This window comes from Montipora foliosa, chromosome 4 (assembly GCF_036669935.1).
Source record: "Montipora foliosa isolate CH-2021 chromosome 4, ASM3666993v2, whole genome shotgun sequence".
Lineage (NCBI taxonomy): Eukaryota > Metazoa > Cnidaria > Anthozoa > Scleractinia > Acroporidae > Montipora > Montipora foliosa.
In genome coordinates, this window is record NC_090872.1 from 12,452,835 (window position 1) to 12,460,689 (window position 7,855).

The following is a 7,855-nucleotide window of genomic DNA, read 5'->3' on the forward strand; positions in this document are numbered from 1 at the left end:
GCCTTAATGCCTAAACGTATAAACACCTCCGCCGCTAAAACTACATCTATTTTTGTTAAAGAAATTGAAGACAGTTAAATCTAAACTCAGTCATTGGTAAAGCTGACCGAACTCTACAAAATCTTTATTCACAATACAGATTTTCACGTAACAAACTTTCTTTGTTATTCTTGAAAAAGTGTGCGCATGCGCAATGTCATCAACTTATCCATGCAGTTTTGATTTCAAAATAACACACCGCATGGTCAGTTTACGGAAAAGCTTGCGTGTTACAATTCTTTTTCTTGGAAAACCGGAAGGACTGCTTTTACACGCTTGCGCATATTTTAAGGTTCTCATTGGGCGGAAACATGAAGCTTGACATTTGATTGATTCATTACACCATACAAGTCATGGGCATTAACACAATATGGCTGCCAACAAACGGCTCCGAGAGAACAGCAAACGTCAAAGTGACGGTTGGTCAGCATGGAAAACAGCCATGGTGCCTACACATTCCGTAGCTCGAAAGCTTGGATCGAGAGGACGGGGGCAAGTTAATTACATGTGGTCAGGCATTAAAAAAAAAAGAGTTTCAGCGATGAAGCTCAACATTGTAGAGTTTACGCATGTCAAGCGGCGCGAGAAGAGAAGATCAGAACAACCGTTTTTTTTTCTTTCGTATTGGAAGCATGCACCTGTAGGAATGAAACCTGGAGCATTGCGAGACCGTCAGAATTCTAGAATACTGCACAACCGAATCGCACAAAGCCATGCAGACGCATTAATGAAGCCTTGCGTAGAGGATATGAGTTAAGGGTTCCCATTAGAGGAACAGGAGGTCCCGGTTGTAACCCTTATTTCAGGCAGGGAGCTATAGATATGAAAAGTACGACTACGCCTGGAACAGGAGAAGGAAGGGAGGAACACGAGGATTGCGAGATATAGATATTGCCTTGAAAAAAGCCTTGACTAAGAGAAACACTTTTCTTTGACTGGATGTCCGGAGACCATACCATATGTGTGAATGTTGGACCATAGTTATATTAGCGTTTTGGCGACGCTGAATGTTTTAGTTTGATTTTGTTTTTTTAACGCACCTATTGTTGTCAAGTATATTTAAGAAGGGTTCATGGATGACATTGAACACTAGGCAGAGTACAAGAGAAAGGTACTTGTTACTAAATAATGTTTTGCTGAGACGGATTTTGTTTATCTGTTTTGTACTGTTCTACCTTACGTTCCATTTTACTCATTATTGAAGTGGTTCCTGAAGGATTGCAATTGGTCAGCACGCTTTTTTTCCTTTTGAAAGCGTAAAACGCGACTAGTATGTGCCCAAACAGCAATTTTCTAACGCTTTTTGCATATCTATTAAGTGTGAATACCTTTCCAGGAATTCTCTTCCAAAATCTCGACATGTTACCTTGAAGTTTTCAATTAAAACTCTTTTCGTTAAGTCCCAGCCACAAGTAAAACTACAGGTAACCGAAGTTAAATTTGGTTTTATCAACGGAATTGATAATGTAAATTGGCCACCGTACAGACATTCTAAAAGCTGACGTTTTGAGTGTTAGCCCTTCGTCAGAGCGAATCGAGGGATTATGGGTTACGTGTAGTTTTTATAGTAGAGTAGGAGCTACGCTATTGGTGGTAACATGGCAACGTGAAAAATAGGAATATATTAGTTAAATGAAAAGCGTTCGTTAATACCGTGAGGATTAAGGGTGCCGATTTGAAAGATGAATTTTTGTTCCAGTTTCTTGCGGCTTTCCGTCGTACCTAGATGTAGGGAAAGGCCGCAGATAGCCATGTGTTTTTTGGAGTGGTTAGGCTGATTAAAATGGCGAGCGACTGGCTTAGATGCATCCCTGTCATTCTTCTCAACATCGCGAAGGTGTTCGCAGAATCGGTCACCTAGTCGTCTACCTGTCTCACCGATGTATAATTTATTGCATAACGTACAGGTTATGCAATAAATGACATTTGCGTAGGTACATGTGAAACGATCGGTGATCTTAACAGATCGCTTAGGTCCCGATATCTTGCTAGTGTTAACAATGAAAAGACAAGTTTTGCATCGTGAGCGCGCGCATTTGAAAGTGCCGGGTTGCTCGTTAGTTTTGAGCGCGCTTCTAACTAAAAAGTTGCCTACGTTTTTGTCGCGTTTGAATGAAATAAGTGGAGGTTGCGAAAAGATTCTACCAGTCTCGGGATCATTTTGGAGTAATTTAAAATTACTAAGAATGATGCTTTTGACTGCGTGATTATGAGGATGGAAACTGAGGGTGAATGGAATTCTGTCATTCTTATCTTTTTGTGACGTTTGTTGTAATAACTGTCGATCAAACTGTTGGGCGCGATGATGGCCCGCTTTGACCACAGAGACAGGATAGCCACGTTTTTCGAAGAACTGGCACATCTCCTCTGATTTGCTGGAAAAATCGGAGTCATCACTACATAGACGTCGAAGTCTAAGAAATTGAGAATAAGGAATGGAGTTCTTGACATGTGATGGATGTGACGATGAATACAACAAATAACTGTGTGAATCAGTAGGTTTGTAGTGCACACTAGTACATAGCACGTTGCCTCTAATAGAAACTTTGATATCTAGGAAAGCCAATGAAGTTTCCGAAATTTCCCAGGTATATTTAAGAGCCGGATGAAAAGAGTTGACGGAGGTTATAAATTGATCGAGTTCTTCTCTGCTGGATGAAATAGCGCCGATGCAGTCGTCGATGTAGCGGCCGTAGAGTTCAGGTTTGGGGCCGTTGTACTGATTAAAAAATTGGTGTTCAACATATCCTACAAAAAGATTGGCATAGCTAGGTCCCATTCTTGTGCCCATCGCTACACCATTAATTTGTTTGTAATAGTTGCCGGCGAATGAAAAACAGTTAAGCGTTAAAACTAGTTCGGCAAGGCGGAGGAGCGTTTCCGAGCTAGGTTCTTTGACAGTGCGTTGATCGAAAAAGTGTTTAAGTGCTTGAAGACCTTCGCTATTAGGAATGACTGTGTATAGAGATGTAATGTCCATGGTGAAAATAAGTTTGTCTTGGCCGGAGAAATTGAAATCGTGGAAAATTTGTAGTGCGTGTGTACTGTCTTTAATGTATGATGGCAAAGATTTGACGATAGGCGTCATAATCCTGTCTAAGTAGCTAGAAATGAGTTCGGTGGGGCAACTACAGGCAGAAACGATAGGGCGACCTGGGTTGTTGGGTTTGTGAATTTTAGGCAAGAAGTAAATGCACGAAGTTCTAGAGGTGTTGATGATGAGATTAGTGGCAGTGTCCGGTAATTCTTGATTAACTATAAGATTTTGAATGGTGTCTTTGACAAGTTTTTGATTTTTGGAAGTGAGATCTTTAGGGATTTTGGCATAAAACGAGGTATCCGAAAGTTGCCGCAAAGCTTCTTTTTGGTAAAGGTCGGACCGCCAAACAACTACCGCGCCGCCTTTGTCGGCCGATTTAACTAAGTTTTCAAAACTTTCAACCACTACTCGATTAGCGACCTTTTCCAGCCTCCCAGTCCTTTCTCTTTAACGTTTCATGATGAATTGGAAATAAACGTGCCATTCTTTATCCGACCTGGAAATTTTTCCTCGGGGTGTACAGTTGAAGTAATTTACAGTCGCGTTACATGCGCAGTAAAAGTTGTGCACAAACAATTAGCGCGAACGTCCATGGGTATCAGCTGGAGTATGGCCTCCTCGATGAGCTCTAAACTTGAGCCCGTGATATGGTCACGTGATACTGGTCACATTGGCATACATAGAGGGGTGGATGTACGGTCGTACGGTGACCAAAACCAAATTTTCAGATGAGTTACCATATTTCTTAACTATGGTGCTACGCGCACGTGACGTTTTATCGGTGTTCTGATAGGCTGTTAGGCTCATGAAATTATTGATGAAATATTGAAATGATCTAAAACTGTTTCCGCATCCCAGAAGAGTTTTTGCAGGCATTTGTTTGCGAATCGATAACCTTTACTTGCGTCGGGCTACTGATTATTGCTCCTGCAGGATTTTGGAGGCAACCTAGAAGCCACCGCATAAAAAGGGAAAATATGTAAATTGGTGGGGAAAATATGTAAATTGGGAGACGTTGCGGAGGTAAAAGCAATCTCGATTTGCTCAACCGAGCGCGCAAGGTGTTACCGGTATTGCTCACCGAGTTCGCGAGGTGTTCTAGGTAACTTGAGTCACGAGCAGAAAGTCTCAAGAAGAGCAGGGTTTGGAACGTTTCCGACCATATCAAGCTCCCCATATCAGGCACCCCATATCAAGCTCCCTACCATATTAAGCCCCCCATATCAGGCCTCCCATATCAAGCCCCCTACCATATCAAGCCCTCCATATCAAGCCCCCAACGACACACCATCTCAGGTCCCGAACTACCATATCAAGCCCCTGATATTCGATCGTTAATATGACTTCATGACATACCATATCAGGCCCTGACTTACCATATCAAGCCACTGATATTCTATCGTCAATACGACTTCATGACACACCATATCAGGCCCCGACCAACCATATCAAGCCCCTGATATTCTATCGTCAATATGACTTCATGACATACCATATCAGACCCCGACTTACCATATCAAGCCCCTGGTATTCTATCGTCAATACGACTTCATGACACACCATATCAGGCCTTGACCAACCATATCAAGCGTCTGATATTCTATCGTCAATATGACTTCATGACACACCATATCAGGCCCCGACCAACTATATCAAGCCCCTGATATTCTATCGTCAATATGACTTCATGACATACCATATCAGGCCCCTAGTGTCACAGTTTGACCTTACGAGTTATCTAAGCTATTCGAAAGGGTAATCGCTTTGTATGCGATTGATTTCTTACCATGTGCTTGGAAAATCAAAGAGTCAGTTTTCGTCGTAAATCTTACACACCAGGCACGATTTACGGACAGGTTTTAAGAGTAAGGGCTATCTGTAAGGTCCGGCCTTACAGGCTAGGTGAAACACTTTCAAATATGGCCGTCGACTTGTAACGAAATTGGTATTGTTAGCCGTTACCGTGGCAAAGAATAGACTAATATTTTTAGCTAACCTATTATGCTTTTTGCCTTTCAAAGGGAGAGTTGAAAGATAAAGATCATATCATGTCAAAACACATTTAAGAAACACGTTTGGTTTTCAGTAGGTTCCAATTCTCCACTCTGGTGAAATCTTACACACATGCGCATCTTTAAAAGCGAGCTATATAGGTTTCGGCAAATAACCATGATGACCTTTGTGAGTTTAAATTACTAAAGGCTGGTTTCCAAATAATCGTCCCTGTCGCTAGAATCGTCTCTGTGGCTTGAAAAGAGCTTCCCGTGGTGAAAAACGACAGACGCGATTGAAGCGATTCTTGCGATACCTTGGTTTCCATTAAATCGTTTGTATCGGATCAAACGGTAAAAAAGATTGGCACTAGGAATTTTTTTGCCGACTAGTCGAAATTAAAATGGCGGCAGTCAATCGAAGAAGAAGACTTTTGGCTTGTTATTTGCTTCTCCGTGTTCAGTTTGCGAAGAAGAAGAGACAGAGAAAATCGAAGAAAGCATCGGTTTTGGGTTCGGCCGATATATGGTTCTTCTGTTCTTATAATCCTTCGAAAATTTGTTATAAAGACATTCATACAGCTGTATTTCTTCCATAAATGTAGAGGTGTTATTCGATTTTGAAGCGTGTATATGGACGTTAAGTAAGCAATCAGGTGCATCATGGGATGTGTTCCGACGCTTCTGTCGCTTCTATCGTTTGAACCCGGTTTCCATTAAAAATATGCGATCGCTTGAGAGTCTTTTCCGGTCGTCTCTGTCGCAAGGATAGAACTCGAGTCTATCTCGGACGACTGATCGTTTCTGTCGCAAGGATCGTCCCGGGATCGTCCCGGGTGATCGCTAGAGCGTTTCCATATGATCGTCCCTGTCGCTTCCAAAAATTTGAAGCGACAGAGACGATTGTAACGACAGGGACGACTATTTGGAAACCGGGCTTAATCTGTCTTCTGCAGTGCTTGGTGTTTTCCATTACGATTTCGCAGGAACCACTTTTCTAGGCGTGCACCAGTCATGCAAGATTGTAAATTATCTTAGCCGCTCTCAGTTGTTGCGTTTCAAAAAAAAAGGAAAATTAGTCACCGCGGAAATTAACTTTAATTAGCATTTTTTTTGCACTCTTCATGCCTGGGGCAATCCACATTGCAAAGGGATTATGTGGTTCGACTCAAGTTATCTGATAGGCATTGGTGTCATTCGCGGTCAATGAAGAATGTATAAAAAGGGAACGTTCGATTGAAGTGTGATCACAAAATAATCACTAGTTCGTGATACGTTTAAGCAGAGTTAATTAACATACCTTTATTTCGCAAAGCAGTCACCGGCTGGTACAAGAAATATAATGCAGATTCTAATCACTTATAACAATTACGCACAGGACTTTATCGGTGTGTACTAAATTTGTAAATGTATGGAGAAAATCGATTTCACCATTCCAGCTGATAGTTCGCTGCCCATAAACATGATGTCAGGCTACAATAGTAGATTCACTAGTCTCCGGAAGGGTGAGGGACAAGGTTAATTTCTCATCCAGACTACCTTTGTTATGATGACTGTTAAGTTTTGCTTATCCATTAGGGCTAACTATGCCTCCATTACATTGGTAGTGGACATTATTTATTGGAACAGTGATTGTCTGGGACATCTGAAATACAATGACACTTAGGCAAAACTGAAACCTCTTGTAGTTGTCTGTCAAGTTGTCACCAACTGTGTATTATTAGCTGTAGCCAATAAATTTGAAGAAGAGTTCACATTGGTCTGATTGGTTTGTAGAGTGAATATATATGTTTGTATTGTAGGCAACAAGTTAACTGGTACTCTCTTTTTGACAATTTCTGATTCAGATAGCCTTGTAATAAAGAGTACACGCCAGGGGCACCCAACGAGAATATAGTTCAAAACCACTTAAATAATGCATTGTTAAACGTTTTTTGGTATATTAACGGTAGATACAGGCATATTCTTATCCACTAAAAGTTTTTCATCTGTTCAGGTTTCCTAGCTGAGAGTCTAGTGATCCGAAAGTTATAGCGATCAAAACTTATCTTCTCGAAAATTTCAGCCAGAAAAAAGGCTCTCGAGAATTTTAGGTGACCTTTTTAGGGTAAAAATCCGTTAAAAATGGGCAATTATACCAATTTTTAGATGTTCGAAAATCCTATTGTAGGACAGGCAGGCAAGCAAGCAATTTTACAACAAATGTTCCGAAAATTCTATATCTCAAATCGTCTTCCGAACAGATTTTTTCCGAAAATTGACGTTGGGTGCCCCTGACAAGCCCTTGCTTTCTTTTCTTAGCTGTTGAAACTGTCCATATTATCAAATTACATGCAGTTTTCTGAATAATAAAGAATGGCGTAATTACCTCCTTTCGTTCTCTAAATCGGTTTTAATATAGGTAAAAATGTGAAAGGTTAAAAAGCTACATTTTGAGCGTATTGTTTCCACAGAATGCATTTTTCCTGTAGCGAAATTTAATAAAATGCATCTTGTCATATTTAACATCTTCAGACGTGATAACCATTAACTACGGAGCAGAGGTCACGGCCAGCGAAGTTGCGAGGCGATATCTAATATGATGATAAAATATAAAACACAGCCGCTTTGGGATTAAGAACTAATTTTCATTTTTTTGATCATCAAACTTTTCATGACTTTTACTGACCGTACGGAGGCCAAAAAGTGTTAAATATGACCGAGAAATCCTGCTGTTTGCTGGGGCCTGATATTGTAAGTCGGGGCTTGATGATGGTCGGTCGGGGCTTGATATGGCAGGTCGGGG